This window comes from Motacilla alba, chromosome 7, assembly GCF_015832195.1.
Source record: "Motacilla alba alba isolate MOTALB_02 chromosome 7, Motacilla_alba_V1.0_pri, whole genome shotgun sequence".
In the NCBI taxonomy this organism is placed as follows: Eukaryota; Metazoa; Chordata; class Aves; order Passeriformes; family Motacillidae; genus Motacilla; species Motacilla alba.
This window is the reverse complement of record NC_052022.1, coordinates 24,035,014-24,062,578: the sequence shown is the minus strand read 5'-3', so window position 1 is coordinate 24,062,578 and position 27,565 is coordinate 24,035,014. Positions and strand designations below refer to the sequence as shown.

The window sequence follows — 27,565 nt, the reverse complement described above, 5'->3', positions numbered from 1 at the left end:
CAGAGCGGGGCCTCCCGCCGGGGCCGGGCCGCTGTCTCGGGCCGGGATGCGGGGCAGGGATGCGGGGCAGGGATGCGGGGCAGGGATGCGGGGCAGGGATGCGGGGTCGGAGCCGCTGGCGCTGAGGCAGCGCGGCCCCTCGGGCATGGGCAGGCTCGGAAGGGCCGCTCGTGGCCTGGGCCCGTAAAGGATATTTCCAAACTAAAAAAGATGCAGAACGGCGAAGAGGGACTTCGCAGAGTTTTATCGTGGGGGAACGGGAGTGGGGAGGGGAGAGAAGACTCAAGGAAAAGATCCAGCATGTGTACTGGGTACTCAGCCTTCTGCCTCGCTTCCAGGAGTGTGAAATTAGATCAGCCTCTGCTCGGGCACAGGCTGGGGGCTGCAGGGACACCAGGAGCACCAAACGCGGCCTCTTAAAAATCTTAAGTGCATTCGAAGTGCATATCATCTTCAGGATGTACTTAAGCCACCAGAAACTACTGATAAACCCAGCAAAAGACCAACGAGTCCCCACGTGTGTGAAGGAGGTGCCGACAAAAGGCTGCTTTCACTGTGGGGGCCGAGTGCCATTTCTTAAGGCTGTCTCCTGCTTGAGGAGGAGGCAGCAGCCTGGCAGCAGCCCTGGCTGGGTCAGTCACTGAGGGCACGGTGGGCCAGCTGGTGCCCACCCTGGATGGGGAGCAGGGCACTGCCGTCCTGCGTGGGGTCAGACTTCACATCCCAGACACTGCTGGAGGAGCCCTGTACGCCCAGCAAGCTCGCCTGCAGCCACGGAGCCCGGGAGAAATAGGCTTTTGAAAAAGGTCTTTTACAACATTTTCGTGAAAAGATGGCGAATTAGTAAGCAGAAGCAGCAAAATTAACCCGTGTTCTCTGGAGTTGTAAAACTGGTGTTGGCAGCCAGGCGTATGACGTACTTCGTGTTCAAAGGCAAATCTGCCTTTGGGAGAAAAAGGTTAATGGTACCCAATCAATATTCTTTCATTATCTAACTTTATAGTTAAAACCTTTCAAGGAATTTCTGTGAAAATTCCCCCTATAAAATAAAAAAATGACTTGATTAAAAAAAACCCCACTTCTTGTTTTTCCTAAACTCCTCTAGCCCACCCACTACTTTACGCATATACAGCCTTACTAAGATAAATTTCCCCTCACCACGAGTCAATTTCCTAAACACACTCTAATTTTCTGGATGGTTTGTTTTGAAATAAAACCAGAAGAGCAGTAGCACAAAGGACAAACAAAGTGTATTTGTATTTAATTTGACCCTCAAAGTACACATCGTTTCTGTGCATGTTTTGAGGCGGTATTTTTTAATTTCTTTTAAAAAAGAGCAAACTACATTTGAATATTTCTCGTTGATCCTCAAAATAATCAAATCATTTTCTCAGCAGGGCATGTTTCCCACAGTACAGGATTTGCATAAGCTAATATGGAGCATGGCCTGAGCCATGGGTGTCCCAAGTGGTGAGTCAGAGGGTCAGCACAGGTCCTGCGCCCTCCACCACAGCGTGCTGGGGCTTGGACTTTGGCTGAGGTTCCTACAGGTGTATTTATAGTACTGGAATCTCAAAATCTGATTTTTTCTGGCTTTGTTGGCAAGCACCTAGCACAGCATGTCTCCAACATAATGGCCTATATTTCCATTTTATGTGCACGCCTATTAAAAAGTGGCCCTTTGAGGTTGAGCTGCCTGGATGAGGGCTGTAAGAGAGGCAGGGAGGGCCTAGAGAAGTTTAACCCCTGCCATTGTTTGCTGCCTAAGAGGGAGCACAATTTCTTCTTGAAAGTTACAGTTTCACTGGCACAGCCGAGGGTGAACAGTTGCAAGCTAAAAGCAGCTACTGTCTGGCCGTGCCAATACATCCTTAAGGAGTTCTTAATCCACAAATTACTGACATTATTGTCTATAATTGCTTGTCTGTTGTGACAACACTTACTCAGAGAATGTCAGAAATGTAAACAGCAGCCAATAGCTTTTTGCAGTGAAGTCCTGCCAGTACTGCACTGGGCTCTCTCTTGCACCTTCATCCCATACCAGCAAAATCCCTTTTGTCTCTATATGAGTAAGGATTGCACAGTCAAATCCTATATTAAGCAGAACATTTTTCAAGGAAAATATGTGGCATGTTATTTCTTTTAATACTTGCAATCAAAAAGTCAGTTTGTTCTGTAAAGTTTCTCTTGCTTCAAAATGTAATTTGTTAGTTGTGCTTCAAAGCACTAATTGATTGGGAAAAAAAAATCATGTCATCTTGTCACTTAAATGAGACCAACTTTTTTTTCCCCCAATTTATTTTGAAACCATTCAAATTAAACATTGTGTAGGCATTAATTAGAACAGAGATAAATTGTCCTTTACATTATGTTATAAACTCCTAAAGGAAGATTTATAACCACACCACCATTAGCAGTTCTACTAAATACTACCAAATAAAAAATACACAGACACACACATTTTAAGAATAATAATAATTCTCACATTTGTCATCTGGATGCTGGCCCTGACCATATGAATGTGTGTGTAAATACACACACGAAGAAATACAATTTAGCCAGAAATACCACAAAGTCACTGTCTTTTTTTCTTAAAGAAACAAAAACCTTTGAAGTGGACTTTATGCAATTTTTGCCTGCAGAGAATTCTTTCAGATGCAGTATTGTGTGAAAAAATATATTCCTACATAACTCAAAGATACAAGTGAGGGGCTTCCACCAGTTCCCATGGGCACTTATTCCCATGTCTGAGTGCACTGTAAGGAGCATTTTTCTGCTACAGTTGGGCTAGGCTTCCTCATGCTTTTGGGCACACATCGTGTCCCTGCTAGTTCTGTACATCAGGAGAGCCTCCAGTGTTCAGGAAGGATTACATAATTTATCTATATCCCTCCATACAGTATGGGGAGATAGGGATAAGCCTCTGGAAACCAAAGAAATGTTTCCAGGCTGCAAATCTGGGCCCTTGCTTTGTCCTTTGCTGCCTTCCGAGGAACTGCAGGCATCCAGTGCTGGAGGAGGATTGGAGGAAACGGGATCAAAAGATGCTAGTGAGATCTGGACTAGTCAGATTTGGAATCTGTTTCCTCTGTTTTCCAGCTCAGCTGAGAGTGAAGTCCTCTCTCTCGGGATGACCATCTACAGGAGGACAAGCCATCAAAGCTCCACTGGCAAATCTCACCACAGAGAAGATGCTGTGACAAATGGGTAACATACAGAAGCTGCGAGACAGAGTAATTAGGAATAGGATTTTAGACAAAAAGAGAAGGAAAATAAAATATATTTAAAAAATATAAAAACCCCAACAAACCAAAAAAAAAACCAAGAAAAAATACCCCCCCAAAAAAACAAACAAACAAAAAAACCAACCCAAAAAATCACCAAAACCCCCCCAAAGCTCTCTCTGTGCCTTGTGTCTTCCTTTGACAGGAGTAATGGGAGTTATTTCATAGGTGTGCATTCAGAGATATGGTGCAACATGACAAAAACCTTCTGTTGGTCTTTCACGTGGCAGTAGAACCAGTTCTTGACAGAGGGAGAAACTCCATGCTGCTGCCTAATGTGGTTTGATCCTGGGACTTGCAGCTCCAAGTCAGCAATATTTCATGACCACAATTGGGTTTCCATATTATTGGCAGACAGAAGAGAGGAGGAGCTAACAAATAGTTCACCTTTGCAAGCATTGTAACAAAAAAATATTCCTACATAGTAACAAAACTATGATAAATACCATGCAGTTATTTGCTTTGGCAGGGTCTGTGTTTGAGAGCTGGAGAATGCATGAAGAAACACACAACCCACTGTCATGCACATCTTTAAAGTTTCCACAGCTCCATTTTAGTAAACGCGCTTTGTTAAGTTGAGCAATTTCTTTCCAAGCCAAGATTATTTAAAAAAAAAAAAAAAAAAAAAAAAAAAGTCTACTGAGGACTCTGCTATGCTGTAAATGAGAAAGACAACCTGGCCAGACATGGGTAGTATGTATTCCATGTCACGAGAAAGGGCACACCAGTGCCTTTTGCAATCTTCTGTTCAGATGGGCCACCACAGGAGTAGGCAGTATTGTCTCCTGGCTTTTCCACCCTGCATCTGCAAAGGACAGTGAAAGGCTGTAAGTCAGTCCTTGCAGAGCTCCTCCAGGGTGTTGGTAGCTGGGAAGGTGCTGCTGCCTTTCTTCAAGTTAATTTGGCAACTTCCCAGCTTCTCCATGTATATCTCACCTCCCTGGTCCTTCTAGGTAGGAGACCAACCAGCACCTCTGTCTTCTACAGAGCATCTGTAGTCTTCTCTCTACCAGTTGAAACCTCTTTTTTCTTTTTTTTTTCTTTTTTTTTTTTTTTTTCCTTTTAAGCCATTGTCTATTATTTTAGGCCTTTTGAATGCCTTGTCTCTCTCACGGTGCTGACACCAAGCACACCCATAATATCTGCCATTTCAGACCTTTGGGAACGTTCTTAACACACTTATAAATGGGAATCTCACTTGTTTTCATTTCATCCTGTCCTGCCAGAACCAAACTGAGTGACCAGAGTACTATGTTGCTAAGGCAGAACAGACTGTCTCCTTTTATCCTATAAAATATATATAACATGAGATGATAAATAAGCAATAATCACAATTTATTATTGTGCCATGAAACAATAACAATATGCATGCCATATTTTTTTCCTAAATTTTAATTTTTAAAATTACATATTTAAAGGGAACTGCTGCAAGTGAAAGATAATTACATCTAGAGTATTATTTGCAGCCATCTTGTTCTGTGAAGAAAAGAAATCACATACTTGACTTGGAACCATTACTGTTGCCAGACAGATGTTCTCTCTCAAGTATGTAGCGTAGAAAGGATGGAAAGTAACCTGGCAGTTTTGCTCTAATAAATTGAAGTGTTAGGACAGTGTCTACAGCTTCTACAGCTTTGCCAGTCATTTTGTTTAAACATGAGTGATATGCATGATGTTCCTACAAGGTAAGAAAAAAATGCATTAAAGTTAATGCAAACTACATCTCTTCAGGCTCTTTTCAAACCAAATATTGTCTGGTTTATTAAGTCACTTGTACTTCTGGGACCTCTTGCAGGAGTAGGAAGGAGGAAAAAGCCACTTCCGCCAGGGCGTTTACAAGAGCTATAGCATAGCAAGAGGAAGTTTCTAAAGGAAGAGCCGGATATCTGTACTGAAGTGGATTACAGCTGCGCCACCAAGTCAGATGGACAGAACTGAGGCCAAGTACACATAAATGTGTGAAAACAAGCAGCATGGGGATTGGTAAAAGGCAGTTTTAAACCCCCAAGAAGTAAATGCACTTCATACCACTGAATTATATCAGTGGGTAGCTGTAATTTTGGTGTTCATGACTTTGCTAAGAGATCAGGCAAAGGAAATAAATCCACAGGTTCAGGAAATTAAGGCTTTTGTTCATTTTAAAGCCAGTTCTGTGCATTTTCTTATTCAGTGCTGTCTTTCTTTAAATTTAGCGACTGTGTTCATTCCCTCTGTGAGCACTGCCAATCCAAGACTATGGCAGTGGGGCCATGTCCATTTATGCATCTGTCTCCTATACTGTAGGATTCTGTTCTCTGCTTTTACAGTTGAAGTACATTAAGATAGTAATTTCAAATACTGTTACTGCTTATATGTTTTAAGTCTTATATGTTCCAAAAGGCTGATAAAGGAACTACACATAAAAAATAAAGGGGAAAGATATTTCTCTGCACTTAAAAGATCTTTCTTTATCTTATCTTTCAAAAGCACTCAGCTGATATTTTGTCCTGTTTCTGCTCTCATTTATCCCTGATAAAGCTGTGTGTGTTTAGGATAATTAAGCCTTCTAACATGCACTGACCTAGGGAGTAGGCATTACACTGTCCACACTCACAGCAAACTGCAGGGATACAAAACAAGGGAACACAGCATATCGAGATCTGACCAACTTACTCTACATTTCCTTCCAAATCCATTTAGAAAACTCACTGAATTAATTTTGTTTTTTGCAATGAATCAATGAAATAAAATTTCATCAGCTCCAGAATGAATACAGTCATATTTTCTATGGATTTGAATTGGATATTTTTGCTTCCATTAAGTCTTTAATCACTGGACCATTTGTAATCTGTCTCTTCTATATATTGCCTCTTGTCAGATAATGAGCAGCTTCATGGTGCAACCTTCGCATCTCAGTTCTCCAACATTCTATATCTTGAAGTATGATGAATACTTAGCATCATTGAGTCCTCTTCCCTCTCTAGATCTGGGCTGAAATTGGCCAGTGAGATCAGGAATTATAACAGGAAGAGGAGAAGAAAAGAATCCATTTAATACCTGTTTTCATAGCAAATGAGATCAACAAACAAACGCAGAAAGCTGGCACAAAGGCTGTCCATAAGCAAGCCCAGAGGACATGTCCCTTTCTTGGCATCAGCTCAGGGTGCGTGACTAGTTACTTTCAAAAATGTGCTGTCAGGTATTTACCCAATGTGCTAATTCATTTCTGGGCTTGACTCAGCTCTAAAATTAATGCATTTCCTTTCCCTGGGCAGTACAAGGAGTTCCACAGTGATAATAGTATTGACTTTAAGGCGTTGACCAAGTTGTCCTATAGCTGTGACAAGCGGTAGAACAAAAAGCATCAGGAGAAAATTCTAAACAGAAACCAGTAAGAGTACCCAAGCAAAACCACAGCTAAGGTGGGCTAGACAGTCTTAAGAAATTCACATTATTTGCTATAAATCTCATTCACTCAGTGCTGAGACATCAGTTTAAATGATTGAGCTCAGAAGGGCATTGGTATCCCTTTGATCCATGGCAGCAGTAGCATGGGAAGGAGGGAGGGAGGGGATCCATCCAAGCTCCTTTGAGATAACCTTTGGCCAGCAACAGACTGTCAATTAAAAACTATTGTAGCACCCAACAGAAGAAATTTGTTTCCTTATTTAAAAGGCCAGTCTATAATCCCATTAAAATGAAGCTGGATTAAAAGGAAGAAAACAGTGTTTTTCTCTTGCAGTATGCATTAACATAACTACTCTGAATTTGGGGGTAGTCCCAGAATTGGGTAAAGGCCAAATTTCCTGCACGAAGCTGCCTGAAGACAAAGTACACACTTCACAAGCTTTGACTTCACAGGCTCTTCCACACCAATCAATAAATTCTAAAGAAAGATTTATTTACACAATTCAATAACTCCCTGATGAGACACTATGCTATTTCAACTCTTCAGACATTTAATGGTCAGATGGTATCATGCTAAAGAGGATTTTCCAGTCTAACAACTCTATTTCTCTGTACGTATTTTTAAATGTTTTTAAATGGATAGTCCAGTGTTTGAAGTACAGGATATTTCTGTAGCTGACTGGTCAGAAGCTGGTCTGATCCAGTAGCAACCAACAGCCATTCCTGGCCTGCAATTCTTTGGTGACTTATATGAATTCATTTGATGTGCTCAGCAGAAGTAGCTGCCGCTGGGCAGGAGGCCAAGCAGCGAAAGCGTCACATTTTGCAGTAATCAGGTACTTCATTGCTGTCTGCAGTTATGGCTGGCCGACCCTTTGTGCAAGAAGTCCCATTAACTTCAAACTTAACTCCCTAAAGGGCATAGCAGGGGCTGGCAGTGGTAAACGTGACACCAAAAATAAACGGGAGCAAAATCTGTCCTGTCTAGAGAAATTAATCTGTTACAAGGAAGTTCAAGCCTTCTGGTGTTACATTATCAGAGGGCTTTATCTGTTCAGCCCCCTTTAGAGCATTATTTAATTCAAACTCACATAGTTCTAGTCCCTGAATTCTGACATCAATTGTCCACATCCATTTGATAGATTATTATCCATTTGATAGATTAGTTAAAATATTAACTGGAATTCCAAGCGCAGTGTCCAAAAATATAAATGCATCTCTTGAAAATTAGCTGTCAGCCAGAGGAAAATCTTGCTTCCTTGCTGTACACTGGGAAGAGTCAATGACTGCATGTTCCCCAGGAAGCTGGTTAAACCCACAGAGCTCTTGCTGCAGTTTTTCCACTTCCCTGCAGTCAGGCAGCACTCCCACACTTTGGTACCTGGGTCTCTCTCCAAGCACACAGTCATTTACTATGGGAATGGTTCAATTATCACAGGTAGAAAATTCAGGCTGGTAGATATGGAAGGGTGAGAAAAAACCTGTCCAGCTAAAGATGAGGACTCCACCTCTGGTGTAAATAAGTTAGGAGCTAGTTTGAGTAGAGGAGATGCTACAGAACACATTAGCTGAAGGATAAGAACAGGACCTACTTTTCTCAAGGCTCCTATCTGTGCTGCTATAGCAGGACACGCTGGACTGTGGTGGCATGTTCGGTGCACATCCCTCTTTCCAACAAATTCCTAATCTCACTGTGGGAAGGAATGGATCAGTGCATCTTGAATTGGGGCTTCCTGACAAGAACAAGAATTTGGTTTTAAAACACTGTTCATATATCAGTTGGGCTTCACTAGCACTGGAAAACATGAATTAAAAAGTCATTATTAATGTTGAAGATTATTTTGACCCCTCCATGAATGGAATCAGCTGTTTTCTACCTCAAAACATGCCATTTGTGGTCCTCCCTTCCTCTGTACCACACTCTGTAGAGATGAGAGGTGTTGTACATTAATGTCTAACACGTACTGAGTGTCACTGCTGTCATGCTGATGCCGATCAATCCTGTCCTGACAATGCAGACTTTTCAGAGCTTTTGACTCATGCAGAGCTGGAGGAGGGCTGCGTAACTTCCTGTCTTCCTACAGAAAATGTGCTCTGCACTCCTCAGAACATCCTGGGACACAGCAAGTGTGTGTGTGTGGTGTGTCTGGGTGTGCCCTGAAGGGAGCACAGGAGGCACTACAGTAGGGTCTTCCTCCCAGAAGCAGGAGGAGGTGGCTCTGAAGCCTGCCATGGCACTCTGCAGCTTCAAGGCAAGGCTGAAGTTTTCAATGGACAGGAGCTGCTCCCAAAGTGGTCAGAAAGTGGTAAGTGGTAAGAAAGTGGTAAGAAAGGCTGATGGGAGATGAGAGAGAACCCATTCCTCTACCTTCCATCCTCTGAAGGAAGTTCCCCAAGACCATCTAGGTGGTTTGGCAATGCCATGGTGCTAAGTAACACTGCAATAACTTTTTCTTTGTAACAACAGTTTTTTGAGAAATATTTGAATGACATCACCAAAGTATGCCTGAAGTGATCAAACATCCAGAAAAATGCTAGAGTGGCCTGACATTTGAAGCCATATCAGTACCCTTTTAGGAATTAATATGCAAAGATCTGGACATTTTTCCCCTTGGTTGTTAGAATAAGCATGTTAGCAGTACACTGCCACAGCTGAAGCCACACGTCAAAGCTGAGATCTCCAAAACTGTATCTTGGGATCTCATGGACACAGAATTTCACAAGGTCAATTTGATCAGAGTGGCAAGGCTTACCATGTAGGAAAACTCAGAATTTTAATCACCTTTACTGAATATATTGAAATCTACACTTTACACAAAACAATGGCATCTCTAATGAGAATGCTCAAGACCTCAGTTTCACTGGTAGTGTTATCATCCATTCTTTCTCATGCATGGTTTTTTTAGTGGCTGTGTGCCCTTGTGCACACAGGAGAAGATCGCATTCACACAGAAAGACTTATCTGTGAAGTGCTGAGGTCATTAATCTCATGAAGCCAGCAGAACACCACAGGAAACATGTCTCCTTGCTGTAAGATGGTCTTGTTTTTCTGCAAACACACAAAAAAAAAAAAAGAAAAAAGAAAAAAAAAAAGACTGTCCCAACATTTTCTGATATGCAGTTCTTTGTTTTAAAGATTACATGTGAAGGAATAAGTATCCTAGCACTGGTGAGCACACCATAGGCTAGGAGGTTTTTATTTGCTAGTTATTGTTTGTCTTACAAATGCTAAAGTGAAATGACGCAAGTGCCCTTTTTGTTGTCATATTGTTTGTTTTAGCTTTCATTGGATGCAATCCAATGGTACCTTTACGTAGGCTCCTGTATAATTAAGATAGTGTGCACATTCTCTGAAAGGAAATCATTAAGAGCCTCTCACGGAGAATGCACTGATTTCCCTGTCTGTGCCTTTTAAGTGGGTATTGCTCGCACTCCATCAATTAACTTCTTGATAGTCCAGGCAGACTTCAAAAATTAATCCCATGTTAAGCTTTCAAAGCAGCTTTCAGCTGAAAACATTCAAGCTACTTTGCAGGCTATAATTCACTCACTACAGACATGAACTTCTTGTTTTTCCTAATTATGAGATGTTCTTTTCAGAGAAAAAAAAACCAACCAAAACCCCAACTTTTTTTTTCCTCAGAAACACTTGAGAATCTAGGGGGGTTTGAGTTTTTAGTTTGTTTTTAAAGTAACAAAACCAAAAAAGCAACTCTATAAATCCTCGGATTAATTGACAGGTGCCTTAGTTATAGATCAAGAAAATCAAGAAATCAAGAGAAACAGGTATGATTTTTGGGAAAGGAACCTGGGGGTTTAACAACTGAACAAAGAGGATAAAGTACAATTTCACTGTATATTTGCTCAACTGAAACTGCAAACACAAGGCATAAACTTTCCCCTTGCATACAAATACCAGCCTTCCATCACTACAAACTCACTGTAGCCTGTGTGTGTGTGCTCCCAATAGGTGAGGTGTGCCCTGGTATCAGTCTGTCACTGCTGAGAACCTGCCAGGCTGCTGTGCAGCTTAGAACCTGCTCACCTGCCAGCTGCCTTGGGTGCTTCTGCTCTCAAACTGCCCTGTCCCTGCTACACCTCACAATAGAAGATATTCCTCCTCTAGAATTAAGGGGCAAGTCCAGAAAACTCTGTGAAAGTAAACCATGCTTGTGATACTAGAAAGGGAAAAGCTCTGCTACTGCTGTGCTCACCTGCCTTTATTGGGAGCTCAAGCTGAGGATTGAATTTTCTCATCTTTAAAACCTACCCAAAAATTTAGTAGACTTCAGGAGAGGTTTGACATCTAAAACCGGTTTCCTCAGTAACAACAAATAAAAACACAATGTACAGTTGCTACAGGCATATTTGTAGATGATCAGTGTGCAATGGTAAAAAAATGATTATTGAATTGGTGTTTGGTAAATTCTGAAACCTGCTACTGAAGTCGAAACAGTGTGTGCATTAAACCAGGAGCGGCTTGACTGAACACGCTGTAGCTAAAATTGTATCAAAGTAGTTACAAAACCTGATTAAACAGGGCTTCATTCCCACATGCAACTCCACCTTGCTGCCTTGGCAGAATCATAAACTGGTAACACCCTTTTGCTGGGTTTCACAAAGCTCATTAGCAGTTAATAATAGCAGAGCAAAGGAGTTCGGTTTGTTTCCATCACGCTGATGTCGATGCCCTCTGACAAAGGGTGATGGTTCAAAAAACACACTTTGCATCAGCTCCTCTTTTCTGTCTAACTCCAAAGGCAGCAGAGTCAGTCAGCACTAAGGATCTGTGCCACTTGCAGTGACAGAATTCAAACCACCCTGCTCCTCCACTTCCGCCAGGTGAAAACTGATTTGCTTCAAAAAAAGGTCCCAGGGCACTCAGCAGTAAAGATTGATAAAGCATTCCCACTTCAGAAGTCTGTCAGAAGAGGAAATAAATAGCTCTAAATCACTATTTTTTTGCAACATCCAAACTGCAGCCACTTGCAAGTCTTTTGTGCAATAATGTGCATCCTAAAATATCACTTCTTGAAAACTGATGCTGTGACAGCACTTACATTGTGAGTATCTACATCAGCTGAGCTCACTGCTTGCTGGAAAGTTAGATACTGAGCTTTCAACGGTGGGACCTTCCAGCTAAGCTCCTATTCACCTCTAAATAAGGTCTCAAAAACTATGATAAAGGCAATTAAAATAAAGTAGTGAAAAACTCCATCCAAACAAGCTTCATCTCTACATCATGACATGCAAAAAATGTAATTGCAATTGTATTTCAACCTCTCGCCCACTTTTGGAAAACAGAAAACATTTCTACCACCCCCATTCTTTGCAAAATTTCTATGCTGTTTCTATTTAAATGAAGAAAGAAGAATGTGCAACATTTTTTCAGACCAGTCACAGTGTTTCAGCCTCAGGAATTTGTGTTCATATAAAATCACCACAGCTGCAGAGCAGTACCCAAGTATTTTTTACCCTTTGCTAAGACATAGGAAATGGATAAGAGAAGGGAGGTGCCAGACAGCAATTCTCCCTCCTAAACATCACAAAAATAAGAGACTGTCAAATAATCCTTGCAAAAGTATATTAAACACAGCTAGATTCTGGACTCTCCTGCTCTTCCTTGACTACAGTAGTTTGCTGTATAAATGGGATTTTAAGTAGTTTAGCCTTTCCAAACTGTTTGCCCTGGAGAGAGCATTCTGTACTATTCCAAGCGCTGCAGGGACTGTCCCCACCAGTTTCCAGGGCACATTATGCATGCTGACACTCCAGAAGGACTTTGGGAGGGAGTTCTTGTCCTTGGGCACAGCCAAACGTTACTCTTAAAAGGAGTGGGGACAAAAAGACACCTCAGAGCTATGGGCACCCTCCTCACAGGATGATAAGGCAGCTTCAGAGAAAAAAACACTAGACTTGTTCAGATTGACCCATTACCCAGAGCTTACAAAGACCACCATGGAGCTGTGGTGTGTTTAAGAAATTAATATACAGGTACTATCTCCCAACTACCAATAGCAAAAATTTTTACAAGTCCAAACATCTTAAAACCAGTGAATTGCTATGGGAGAGGCAGTGCTGCTCCTGACTAGAAGTGGCAAGGTGCTGTTCCCCCCTGCTGGGGGTGGTTTTAGCAGATGCAAAATGTACCTGGTAACTTGACTTCTGTTATTGCTTTCCTCTAAGAAATATGAGAATTAAAGTAATGAAAAATCAAATGCAAGTCTTTTCTTCCAGATCTGTGAAATAAATAATGTAATAATAAATAAACAAATGGAATCAGTTAAACTCCTGCAGGTAGGTTTTCTCCCCAGAGAGAATGGTATGTGTGCTTGCTTCTTCTGAATTTTAAGCTATCTATAAGAACTAACAAACCTATCAGTTCTATAGATTTACAATCTATTTTCCCATAAAGCATTAATCCAAAAGGAAGGAGGAAATAAAGCAAAGCCCCTTTAAGATTGGTACAGCATTCACCCCCTCAGGCACTGGATATGGGCAGAAATCAGGCTGTCAGAAGACCAGATCTGCTGACACTTGGGACCGGAGCTGCTGCCAGTGCCCCCATCTAGATTTGCAAACAGTGTCTCAGGCAGTTGTGTGGGCACTGGCAGTAAATCTGGTCTTCAGACCACAAACACTCAAGGCTTTGAAAAGAAAAAGCAACTGGTTTAAAATACCTGAAAAGTTGTGCCAGAAGAAAAAGAGAATGATGCTCAAAATTCACCCATTTTTTTCCTTTTATCATAAGCCAAAACATTGCCATAAACATGCATTATTTGAGAAAAACCATAAACTTTGTTTTGTCTGATTAGCTATTTCCATTGATAAAAATTTTCATTGGTAAATCTTCAATAATAAATTGCTGAAATCTGAAGTCAGATGCATACTTAGCAAAGCTGTTTAACTTAGTTTATTATCTCATGTTAATAAAAATACAGAAAATAACCTCTTAATTCAAAAGTATTGCCCATGTAAGCAATGGGTTAGCTCTAGTCACGCAGTTTACAATATTAAGTAAAAATCAACTGATTATCATTTTCCTAGTAACTCTGGAGAATCAATTTATATAATCTACTGACACAACCATTTTCTTCCCAGGTGGAAGATGCTTTGTGACTCACGGACTGGCAGCACAGCTGCTTTTTGTCTTGTTCTGTGACCTGCCTGGGATGTAAAGTAGTTGTTGGAGCAACAAGCGCAGCTGCACTACGTCTGAATGCTCCCACTGTGAACTCCAAAGCTGTCTGACAGTTATGCAGCAGAAAAAACACAGAACATGAAAATCTTTGGCACAGGGCAAGTCCATCAGCCCACATGCCAGAGAGCAGGTTGGACACCACTCCTGACAGTGTGTGAAAGCATCTGCAAACGGATATTCCTGAGTCTCCAACTTCTCTTGCTCTTTGGACATTTTTAAAGTAAACCCTTTTTAGTTTGCCATTTTTAGGCCAAAGGCAAGGAATTGGTATTGTGGGGTCTTTGTGTAGATTAGCTGGTGGTCACATCCAAGAGTCACTAAATTGCAGCACTGCCATGAGCAAACCTGTACACCTCACCTACGCCTGTGAGGAGGTGCTGCCCTGCCTAGAGGGAATTGCACTTATTTTCTTTCACATTTTAGGTAATACAGTCTAAACCTTTTGGTTTGGTGATAGGACACCAAAGACCTATCTACATATACTGAAGAAAAACACTGGAATATTCTCCATTTTATGCATGGACTTCTTTTCCTAGCAGAACTTTTTATGGGCAGAAAATCCCAACAAACAAGCCTAAAGTACAATAATTTTGAAAGTTCATGTTTCTGAGTATTTACAGCTAGTTCCTGTGTTTGTATTTGTGATAGTTCCTTTATGGGTTTAATACAGGGGATGCACCAGCCAGTGCTCATGAGATCACAGCATCCTGCCAGGCAGGCAGACAAAAATCTCATGTTTTATAACTGAGGAGGTGAAATGTCCCAAGAGCATGAAGCCAGGCTTCTGAGCTTAATCTTGCTTTCATGGTTACTCTTATACCTTCAACCTCTGAAAGTCCCTCCAACATGGACAAATCCAAAAATACTTCAAGCGGAGCACAGCAGCTGCTGGGCACAAGGACAGCATCTCTGTGGCTGCCCAAGCTAAGACAAAAACATCACCAAAATGTGCAGCTAGGAGAAAAGGAGCAGAGGACATTTTCCACTACTGTTCTGCAAACAGGGTCTTAGGGCTGCCCAAGCTATTAGTGCTCCATCAATCACTGATATCACTGTGGGCTCATTTTAGTAAAAATATATCTTAGAGAACAAGTGAATCCTCCTTCCTTTTGCTAGTTTACCCAGATGAAATATTACATAATAAAATATTAAGAATGCTGTGGTGGTAAGTACGGGGCCACGTACTCAGGAAAATATGATATGGTGTTAAAAGGAAACCTCCAACCCTTTCTTGCATCCTGAAGGAAAGAGTGATAAAAGTGGATTTCAATTATTAACTTGGATTAGCTATCACAATACCTGAGAAATTGCCATATGGAACATATTCCAGTATAGCTTTTACTTTTAATGGCCTCGAGCCTTCCAAGAAACAAAATCTGTGTTACATAAACCGATATCAAAGTGGCCTTGCTTTTCCTTCTCCTAGAGCTACAAATACATCAGCTATGCAAGAGCCATTAATGTGCAGTTAATGTGTCCAGTAAAAGTTTTAGTGAAACATACCGCGGTTGCTTGAAATAAGTGTTTGGATGGAATAAGGTTATAGTACTGGGAGACTTGAAGCAGAAATTCCAGCTATGTTACCCTTTCACTTTTATTTGTTCTCAGCAAAGTTCCTGCTGTGATTATGGCTGTGCTTTAGACCAGAGTGTGAAGGATGTAAGGCATGAAGAACTGTGCTATTCAGCCCTTTAATTATTCAAGTCAGCCACCCCTAAAATATTGTCTAGTAATATGCATGAAAAGATGACACCTCCTTTATATTTTGCACAGATAGAAGTAAGAGTCAGAACCAATGAAAGGGTCAAGAACAACCATGGCATTGCCTTACAGTCTCTATGAGGCAGTATCAAGTTTCCATCACTATTTTTCAGATTAATGTTTTGTGCTGGAGACACAATTTTTGGTGCATGTAAACATATTTTTCCTTCCGCAAAGTTGTTAAAAATAATAGCACATATTTATATAAAAGCACCAGGATTAAAATAGCACAAGCTGATTTCCTGTTTCTCCAAAAAGCAGTGTGTATGGGCAAACCAAGGCAGGGCTTCCAGAAGTGCTTGTGAAAGGTTACAGGTCAGTGTCCTCTGATTTTGAGAGAGATAGATTTGAGAAGAAGAGAGAAAGGAGAGCTCAAATGAAATTATTCTTCAGGTTGTGGCCTAGCTGCAGGAGATCTGCTTTCAAACCTTCCATGTTCCTTTGGTGAAACAGGCAAGGACCCACCACAGGCAAAGAGAGGACAGGTATACAGTCACACATGCAATTTTGGTTAGTAGAAGTGGACAGTGGATGAAGTGGATCCAAACTCCAGGTGCTGAGCTCTGGGCCAGTGAATGTGCAGAGCCATAGGGAACAGTGTGGCTCTGTGCCTTTCCAGTCAGTTATAGCACTAACAAATGCAAGAGCTCACTGTTTCTTCAATGTCCTTTTGCTTACAAAAGCACAGCATTCCTCACTATTTTTCTCTTCAAAGCAAGTAAAGACATTTCAAAAAAAAAAAAAAAACAAACTTAAATGGATGTTGCAGAATATGCAAATGTCATGACGAGATTGACTCTAAGAAAGGGATGTTGTATACCAAATGCATCCTGGGTGAGGCCAATGTTTGCCTTTGAATGATGGCATACAGTGAATTCATTGACAGGCTCAGCAGCCCACACTTCTTTCTGAATAATCACAATCTGAGAAAAAGCTAAGATAGAACACAGCAGTAATCCTCAAAGGTTCACACACTTGCACGTGTGCAAAAGAAGACACAATGGCAAACAAATCTCAAACAGAGTAGCCCAGCTTATATTTTTTTCACAGAGGTCTTACCTCTTCATAACCAGACACTTCTCAGTGTTCTCTACCTCCTCCTCCTAAGAAAGATTCTGAATCAGATCAGCCTAGAGTGGAAGAGGGGGTGAATAAGAGGAAAAAAACCCCAAAAACTATGTAATTTTGGCATTTGAATAAATATGAACATTGTTTCTCCTGTTTCATTTCTATCAGATTTGGCTTCTCTGTTTGTTGGGTGGTTTTAACAGCTGTTTATTTGCACAGTTGTGCAAGTTTTTTTACAGCTTGTTAAGTTAGACTTGAGAGACAGCATGTGGTTCCCTTCAGGCATAACTAACTTAAAATAACAAAGCCCAAGAATTCCTTCTTAAGAAGCTCAAGGCCATTTGTTTAAAGTTTGAAAAGAATTAGGATCCTGTAATTTCAGGCTTTGTTATGAAAGGGGTGAAAAGTTTCCTTCGCATTACCTGGCTGGATGCACTCTGCAGCTGTATCCCACTGCAGAACCACCAAAAAAAGTCATCTTGCTCTTTGTGTGCTGGTTGCAGAGAAAATTCTGGCTACAAACATATTACAGCCACAGGTAACACGCCTTACAGGAGGGTGACTGCATGAAAAATAGTAGCTGAAACATGATGGCTTTAAGAAAAAGACAAACCAACCAGCAAACAAGTGAACAACTGAATATTTTTTATAGTCCCCTATTCTCACAGTTTAAGGACATGTCAAAACTGGAAGAAAATGCAATTTTACTTATCTTAAGCACAGTAAAGAGAGAAATGCCACAGAGATGACAGCAATAAAAACAAATATCTTCTAAGAAGCCCCTGAAGGGCTTTGCTGTAGCTGAAGGTTGAGAATAACTGTATACATCATGCACAGGGGCCAGCAATGAACTGTTATAGCCAAGTGCCAGCCAGAAAAGAAAACAACTGAGACAAGAGAGATACCTGCAGGAGTGATAAGAAGTTTTTGCTGTAACAAAGGGCAGCTTTGTTCTATGTAGCTGATAAAGCAATATTGGTCTTGGAGATCCTTGGATTTAAAAACAGTTCTTTGCTAGGCAAAGATAAGTTCTTTGCTACTCCAGTGTGGGCAGGCACTAAGAGAAAGAGGCACAGGGATGCATTAAGCGCTGCTCCCTGGCCTGGGAGAGAATAAGTCAGCTTGAAGATAGCAGAGTAAGAACAAGCACTTCTGAGAAGTCTGACAAGCAAAAGATCAAAAGGCTTCTGCTTCAACTTACTGTTTCCCTTTAATGGCTGTAGGCTGAATGCATGATTCCCAATCAATCTCTCATGCTTTTTTACCCCCATGTATGGGCATTACATCTCTTCTCTTCAATCCAAACCTTTGGAGTTTTTCCCAGCACTGTGAAGGAACAGAGTATATTACACTTCTTACATTTAGCTACTGTAGGTTCAAATCAAATACGTCTAATTCTTAATAATTGATACCTTGAACCCACAAGCAAGCTGCTGAAAAATTACTTTGGTTACATAGAAAACCAGTAAACACTAATACTAATACAAAGGGCATATTTGTGTCCACCTGTTCTGACTAACAGATTGTTGGAGGAACACAAAACATGAGAATTTAATCCTGTAGCTTGGACAGAATATTAAAAACATTTGCTTTTTGAAGAGTGAACTTGTGGTTTGATAATGCAAGGAAGGGAATTTCAGTTGAGTTGTCCTGCAGCTTCCAATTGAAAGAAGAGATACAGCTTATAGACAGCTCCAATTACAATGAAGCATTGATAAAAAGGAGCTGTAATATTATTTTCAGGCACAAATTCATCTCTCAGGAGTGCCAAGTTGCAATGTTTATAAAATGCCAGGAATGCTCTTCCATTTTATAGCGAGTAACTACATTATCTTGCAATTCACATCTCCTAGGGCCTACTGTATTACAGCCTTACCCCATCCCACATCTATCTGAGCATTACAATGACTGTGCTGAGGCTTGTGGGAGGGCTGCTCCATTTGATGGTACAGGGGGTGTTTAGCTGCAGGAATGGAATTTGCAAACCTGAGTTGAGTCCTCACAACCTCTGTGCAGTGAAAGGCTTCGATGCCTGCGGTTGCCATGTACAACATCCATGTGGAAGAACACCTGAAAAGCTTCTCCAGGTGTTAGCACCATCCAAATGCTGGATTATAGACCAAATCTGCTTTGAAAGGAAATGTCTATATCATTCTCCAGGGAACAAACTTACCCCACAGGAGCCACTCAGGACTCAAGACAGGGACTCTTGAGTCTACTCTTTTAAAAATACCTTTGCTTTCCCAGCATCCAATATAGCAGCAGCTTCTGTCTGAGCAACCAGAAACAAAACTTTTATGTGCCCTAAAGGTAACTCTCTCTTATGGTGAGACCACAGTGCCGGGCCCTCCTGGCCCCATGCATACCTTATTGGAACACTGTGGCTTCATGCCCTTCACAGAGCAGGGCGAAAGGGTCCCTTCAGCAGAAGAGCTGCAGAAGAGCTGCTTATGCAACCATTAAATAAGAGTTTAATGGTTTCCTGTCTAGCAAAAATGTGAACTGAAGTTCCTTTTGTCCGCAAATGGTGCTGAGCTCATTTCTCACATCCCAGCGAGGGCCTCCAGGTTGTTCAATAACAATGCTCCCTTCCACAACCTACTGTAATTTTCAGTGACAGTGGGGATGCAAGTTCTGTGCTTTTTGCTGACCTCCTTTTAATCACTGAATCTTACTAATCCTCACATGACATTTCACAAATCAGCCCCACAGGCAGGCTCTGCAAGAGGGATCCCAGGTGGCAGAGAGGCTTATCTACAAATGCAGTGGCTCTGACCAGGCTGAGTGCAACTCCCTGAGCCTACACAGCTTGTCTGGCAAAAATATGGATACCCATGGATGTCTGGGTGTGTGTAACTACTGGAGCTCTTGGAGGTTCATCTTAGATGCAGGTGAATACATTTGGCCTTAATTTGCATTTTAGCTCTCTAGACCTCCTTTTTCGAAAATCTGGCCTGACATTCTCTCACATAAACTCTGCTGAACTAATTCTCCAGATTATCCAGGATAAAGTTTGCTGAAAGTTAAGTCATCTTGTTCTAAGGGTAATTGCTACAGAGCACTTTACATTACCAAAAGACAGATACTGTTCAGTCAGGAGGCCTAGACCCTCCAAAAGGCATAAAGACACAGAAAGGTGAAGTTGGCACGTTTCTCACTAGGCCAAACAAAAGACATTGCTAAAGCAGATTGAAAAACCTTTTTTTTTGTCAAACTGAATACTTCCAATGGACACTTGTGTTGCTGTCAGCGCTGAAAATGCCAGTAGCAGCAGAGCCCAGAGACATGCCCCAAGCAGCCGCAAGGGGAGCCTCTCCTGCTCTCCTGGCACGCAGCCCCAGGGGCTCCCTCTGGAGCAGGGACATGGCTGCAGGGCCCGCGCCACTGCCCTGGGAGAGGGAGCAGGGCAGCCTGGTGACAGCCAGCAGCCCCGGCCATCAGGCATCCCCGGCAGGATGAGGCGGGGCAGGCTGAGAACGGGAGAGGGAGAGGTTGCTCGCTGGGCACACGCAGGCAGACCTCGCATTGCTCAGCACCGGGAGAGCTTCTGCCCCACCCTGAGCTCAGAGCTGAGCACCTCGAGAGGCCACAACCCTGTTCAGCCCCCAGGTGAGGTAGAGAATTACAGAGCACCTTAAGCAGCTTAAGCAGCAAGCTGGTAGACTGGAAGTAGGAAGGTGAGACGACTGAGATGGAAACAAACAGCTGGAAATACAAGAAGGCATGGATGACTGACAAACGCGATGACTGCAATTTGATAAACAAATACCTCGATTACAAAGTGGAAAATACCATAAAAAGCATGCCACATCAGAAAAGGTTATCAAGCATCATCATCCATTCAATTAAACATGCATAGCTCAAAGTTAATCATAATTCTTGGCTTGTTAGTCTTATGAGTTAAAGATTCCGGATTTCCTGGCCCATTTTATGTCAGAAAAAGGGCAACAAGGCATCACAATCACTGGCATCAGGAAGCAAACTCACAAAGTGTAACAACAGCACTCAGACAACATGAACAGAATTTTTCACAGTACCTGGCAGTCAGCTTAGAATGGATTCATTATTATTCTATTAAAACTATTCTATTAAAACTTTCTGACAGCAGTCTTTACGTAAATATGTATCTTCCCTTCTTGTCATCATGAAAATCTAATTCCCTTCCTGAAGGTATAAAGTCATTGGCAGAACTGTAGCGCTCTCTCTAAATGTTCAACATGTTTGAACATCAGCTGTTGTCTGCTGGTATTCTCTATCCATTAGTGGAGCTGAGCTCATTCCACTCCTGTCAGGGATACCTGGGTTAACAGAACATCGACTTCCCAAGCCCTGCAGGAGAACAGGAGGATGCTGAGACTGTGAGCACAACACTGCATTCTCAGAGAAAGCTGTCTGTTTCTTGGCAACTGGAAAAACAATCTGAATTCATGTAGTCTAGTCCACATCTGCTGTTAAAATACTGGAGGAAATATTTGAGCCCTTTCAAATTGTTGATAATGAAATTACACAGACAAGAGATTAGATTGTTCATTTGGAAATGGGTTTAATTAATAGCCTGGACATTTTATTTGTACCCTTTCTAAAGTTCATGATTCAAGCTTCATTTCCTTCCCCTTCTGTAGCATCTCTTGCTGCAAAGCTATGAAAAATAAAGGAGGAAAAAACTTGTTTGTTTGTTTGTTTTTTCCCCAAGTAATTCAAGGCAGAGTATTGGAACTTCTGTTAAAATATACCTGCTCACTTTATGGTTCAGTAAAAGTCACATGCAACACTAGGGTTTGGAAGGTCATTTGACAGTCTTGTGTCCAAGGCTCATTCTGACCACTGCATTGTGTTTCATCTTCTGTGGATATATTTTTACACTAATATATTTATTCTTTTTCTCATGTTCTTTGTGCTTTCTCCTCCTCACACTTGTGAAACACTAACTTGTGAAACACTTGTCAGACTCATGCCTTACAGTGTACAGGCAGCTCTCTCCATTTTAAGGCTTAAATAAAGGTGGTGGGACCTTTGCCTTTTAGGTAAAGTTCAAAAGTTGGCAAATATCCCTTATGAGCTTGTAAACATATTTCTGTGACTAGAAGGAACTGTCAGACATTTCTAGTCATGAGAGGAATGCACTCCCCTCAGTCTACTTAATGACTTTTATACTCTAAAACTCCTTTGCCCGCTATGATTTTCATGAACTAATTCAATTTTTAAACTCTTACAGCACAAAGCAGTCACTGCTTAAGACAAAGTAAATATAATTCACAAGGTCATTACTTACCTAGGAAACAATATTAAGTAAACATAATTTAAAATATATACCTCGGTCACAGGAACTCCAAACTTCTACCAGGAAACAAACCTTCACCAGGAGTCTCATGAAGAGGCTCCTCACAGAGCATTACAGACATTATTACTGATCCACTCTATCCATGAACCTCCTGATATTTTTATTATGTCATCAAGTAAAAAAAAAATAATTCCTATCTTAAAAATAACTATTGCTTCCTACACTGTTGGAGTGAAAACTAGAGAAAACTTTGATTACAGAGGCGTAGCTCTTTCTGAGACACTGTTTAATGAAGCCACTTTCTTTTCCTATTGAACAGCCTTTCACACTTACATTTTGTTGAATGACAAACAATAGCCATGGGGAAATTAAACACTGAAATCTGCAGACACTCTGGAACAATATTTGTTCAACAGCTGCCGAACTCTGGAAGTAACAGCAAAGAGCATTATGTAAGAAAATCCTGTAACCCAAACAGATAATATTCTGGTTAACATCACTTTGAGGCTCTACTTGCTTCAAACACCAGTTGTTACAAGAAAACAATGTTCTGCTGAGGATCCATGGTGCAGAACTATTTGTTCAGTCCAGAAACATAACAACCTAGAAATCTTCAATCAATCAAATTCAGGTAAATATATAATTGCTATTGCTTTAAAAGGAAACAAATATATAATACAACAGACGACTTGGTCTTGCTTGGTCTTTGAAAAAAATATTACTGGAATGATAGATCGTACTCAAGATTGTTCCAGTCTTCAGAGCTAAAATTGAATCCATAAAAATAGATCTGGAACCATCAAGAGCTGTAAACGCAGGCCTGGACAAAGAGATGACAGAAATAAATGAACTAATTGGACCTATATTTCTTAGCAGAATGTACCAGATTTCATGCCGTGATTGTTTTATGATAGTAAATGGAAAACAAACTGCTATTGTTTAATCTTGGTAAATAAAAGATATTTTTATGAGCGTTGACCCAGAAAAAAGTTGACAGTTTGCCAAATAGGTATGTTTTTCCAGTGCTACCAGACATTTTTAACTCAAACCTGAAGTTGGCCAGTAAATTAACATAGTTTTAAGTGACATCATAAATTGTATGTTTGTTTGGCTGTTACCAGAGATACTTCAAAAGTAACAGTGAAGAATTACCATTTCAAGAGAGGCCATACAACCTTTATCAAATTAGTAATGCTACTTATTCATTCCAGATAGATGAGATTTCAAATAATTATCCAAACTACAAATAATTCAATTAAGTCAGTGCAACACTTCAAATCTGGTTATCAAGTTTTACTCAAATTGCTTCAGAGGGCTTTTAGACAGCCTTGTAGGAAATCAATTAGGTAGCAGAGCACCTGGTAGAAGTATATAATTTTTTTAATAAATCAGTATAATCATCATCCATGACAGTTAAAAATTCCTATTTAAAAAGTAGGAGTAACTCCCTTATCTAGTTTTATGGAGTTTCACCTAAGTACAACCAACTGTAAAGTTTGAATTCAAGAGACTTGATCACAAATATGCAACTAATGAAGACAAATGCTGGAGAACCCTTGTCTTCTGCTTAAAAGAGTACAAAATAGTACCAGTGGGGAAAACAGAGTTTATTCCATTAAACCAAGAGTTACTCTTCCATCAGCTTTGTCAGACTTGTTGCATATGACAATGTCATCATTTTAGCTCACCCATTAGGTGATTTTACTGGGATCAAACATGTCAGTTAAAACATAAAACATGTCAGTTTTATGCTGTTCTAGGATGGATGTTGTAAAAAGAAAATCAAAGATCTTTTCCTGACACACAGAAACATAGCTAAGGATAACTTCTAATTTAAAAATTCTATGACTGTCAATATTCATCTCACTCCAGCTCCTTGAAACTTTTTGGCCACAGCAAAAATGCCAGTTTTTCCCCTTTGTGCTGTCCTGAGGGGATTTCTTCCATCAGGACATGGTCTGCATCCCCCGCAGCACATTGTCTGTGCGTGGTCACGGGTGCATGCTGTGTTAGCAGACATGGGGCCAGAGAAACGCAAGGTCCTGAGCCAGGCTTTGCCAGCATCACACCCCTGGCACAAGTGAACCATGCAGGGACTCATTCAGCCCTGGGGAGAGTCAGATGGGACAGGCAGACAGAAAGGAGGCCCTTCAGCAGTTTCTCCTGCCTGTATTCCTGAGCACTCTTTCAGAAACACCAATGCTCTGCTCTAGACAAGATTTTTATGTCCTTTTTTTTTCTGTTTAGCAACAGGTAGGTTGCCTTCAGCTACAGACCTCAGTGCACAGGATAAGGGCAGGAAGTATCTTATCATTCGTGAAGGGTAAAGCCAAAGATCAAGATAAAATATGTACAGTTCCAGCTGCCAACATTGAGGCTGAGCAAGTAAGTAAAAAACCCCTCTAAACAGAGGGATAAGGAATGTCTGTTTTACTGACCTTAAGGGTCCCTTGAGTTGTCTCTGCGTTGTAGCACAGGAAATAAGGTCTGGACTGGGACTGCTAATTTCCCATTCAAGAATATGACAACAAGTCTGATGCTCACAACACCAAACCAGCAAGAAACATGAGCCAACACTAGAGGAAAGACAGGCAAAAGGACTAACCAAAAGCATCCCCCACATCCTCCTTGTTCTCTTAAAAATCTGCTAATAGAGGTGTCTTTTTAATGCATTCTCATCCTCTGACTGATTAGGTATTTCTATCCTTACAGCTCTGTTAACATCTCAGTAACAGAATTTGGCCAGACAACATTTAACTGTGCCGCACTGCCTTTTCATCAATTTTTAGCTTCTGCCATGTTGTCCTTCCAAAGGTTTTTCTTCCCATAGTACCAGTAGGGTCGCTTGGAAGGATCGCTGTCTATCCAGAAGCCCAGCAACACCAGACCCAGTTCTGCAGCTACTTATGGAGTGTCCTAACAAATCTCACAGGAAGTCCAACGCCCAGGCTCTATCTATGGCTCTGCCACTTCTGAAATGGATACCACAGATTTGATGGGATTGTCAGACCTTTGCTTCCTTGGGAGCCACAGTGCTCTGCTCGCTCTCCACAGCTGAGGAGCAGCTACCACGGACGGGCCCCAGCACGAGGGATTCGCTACCGGGGCCGCAGGCAGCTCCTGCTGGAGGAGCTCCTGCTCCCCACTTACCTCCAGGTTTTCCTCCTTTGTGATTCACTGCTTAGACACAGCTGCAAAGGCCATTAGTGGGAGAGATCCAGATGAGCTTCACTTTGTTTTTGTGACACTGCAGTTTCCAGTTAAGTTTATTTCGGGTAATAAGATGGCCTCTGGTGAAGGCAACGTCTCAGTCACTGCCATGACAGTGCTGCAGATGCAGTGAAAAGCTAACACTTACACTCAGTGTGTTATGAAAGATAATTTGAATTTCTGATGCATTCTGACACAACCCCTGTGCACCAGCTAATGCTTTTACACAGACACCTCCAGACAGGGGATATTTTACACTGCCTTTTTTATTTATATAGGTGGCCCACCACAATCCCTGGGATAGGTGATGCAATGGGATAGGTGATGCAATGCAAACTGCAACTGCATTTCATGTGGGTCCTGGTTTCTGATGCACGTTATCTTACTTACTGTCCACACTTGGAAGCAGAGCAGAAAGACTTGCTCTCTGCCCACACAGAAGTCTGGTTAACTTACTTCAGAGCATATCTTGGGTGTAAACCAACATATATGCAGTGCAAATAATTCATAGGGACTTGAATCCCTTCATGAGGGAGGGAACTTGGCAAGGCAATTGAATAAATTTAGGCAATTTTCTTTAGATTCTTCTGCTTAATGTTATAGCTTGGACAGCAGTTTCACAGGTGGTCCATCAAGAACAATTCAGTCCAAGAACTGATTACAATAAACTTTTTGACCCTGGCTAAGTTTTTGGTGAACACAGATTGCCTTTCTGAACAGTGAAAAGTGTTGCTAAGCTCAGACCATGACAAAAGCAGCAATAGCTCTGTAAAAAAAGACAGCTATAGGTACAGTTTGTATGGCTGTTTGTAACATTCAATTTGCAACCTGGGCAAATTGACTTTGTGTATTTTGTGTATCCCATACCTCAATAAAAATTGTCACACAAGCCTAATTCCACTCAAATATTTTAATGAGCCACATTCAGCACCAATTTATACTAGAAATCCCACCTACTTACACAGCATGAAATGCCCCCCTTTTTGTAGCTTACCACACCACACATGGCAAATCCATACAAGGCTTTCCATGTTGCCAGTGCACATTGAAGGCCTCCCCAGCCCATGCTGTGCACATTCCCATCCCTGCTGAGTATTTTTAGCAGCATGCCAATCTAACTTCAGGTATTGAAGTGTTTGCTTGTCACATGTTCCTCTGTTTCTTTTACTTCTTAAGATATAAAAATGAAGCACTTAAAAGTTCTTAAATAAATATAAACTCCCATGTCATTACAGGCCATTCTCCACTACACGCAAAACCTAGTGTTCTCCAGAATCCTAGAATGGTTTGGGCTGGAAGGGACCTTAAAGGTCATCTAGGCCAATTCTCCTGCAATGAGAGGGGCAACTTCAGCCAGAACAGGTTCCTCAGAGCCCTGCCCAACCTGACCTTGAATGTTTCCAGGGCTGGAAGCATCTCCCAGCTCTCTGGTAAGCTGTTCCATTGTTTCACCACCCTCCCTGTAAAAATGTCCCCCTCATATCTAGTCTAATTCTACCCTCTCTCAGTTTAAAACCATTGCCCCTATTCCTAACCCAATCCCAGTTGGAGAGAACTAATTTGTTCATCTCACTCTGTATGCCAGAGACCTCAAGGTCGCATCACGCAGAGCAGCACAGGCTGGCTGTGCCAGCACAGCAGTGGCCCTGCTATTCCAGGCTCCTCTCCCAGAAAGAGCACATGCAGCAGCTCCTTTTACAGCAGCTCTCAGCTAACGCAGCACTTCTCTACAATACCCGTTTTTACTCTTGCATGCCCAAAAATTCCAGTAGCAGCGCAAAATGAATGCAGAACAATAGTGCTTTAATGGTTCGAACTTTAGGAGAGAGATTGCCACCCTTTCAAGGGGAATGGATCCCACAGTCCTGTGCTGATGAGGGGGTTCACCAGGAGGAGAGGACACCCCTCCAGGCAGCCCTTGCCCGCCGCCTGCCCTGGCAGGGAGGGCAGAGCTCGGGGTTTCAGCGTTACTTGGTTACCTTCAATGAAAGGAGCTGGCCTTGCTCAATAGCCATTGAGTACATTCCTCGGATTCTTTTCTTCTGTGCTTTGTAAATCGGGGTTGGAAGTTATTGCTGAAAGCACAGGAAGCTTAAAATCACCTTTTTCAGCCTCCTGTCACCTCAGGGTATTTTTGTGACAAACTGACCCAGGCTTGAAGGATGAAACTCCTTTTATAGCCCAGCAACAAAACAATTTACAAAATAATGAATTACTGACCTTACCATGCTCTCAGCTGGGACTCTTAGGTTGGTAAGTAGCCATGCCCATGAGCAGAAGCACAAGTTGTGCCCCTGGTAATAAGAGTCCAGCTGTCACAGGGGCCAAGGGTTCCTTTGTATCCCGTTGAAAGTGGCATTTTAAAGACCAGCA

The 27,565-nt window shown here is 41.6% G+C and overlaps 1 long non-coding RNA gene across 1 annotated transcript; it reads right to left on the bottom strand.

Moving 5' to 3' along the window:
- Positions 1–71: 71 nt before the first annotated feature.
- On the bottom strand, positions 72–27,565 carry LOC119703116. Its single transcript, XR_005257557.1, has 4 exons — positions 27,413–27,565; positions 17,903–18,027; positions 8,264–9,720; positions 72–3,221 (listed from the first exon to the last, which is right to left on the bottom strand). It is a non-coding gene; the product is annotated as an uncharacterized LOC119703116 (long non-coding RNA).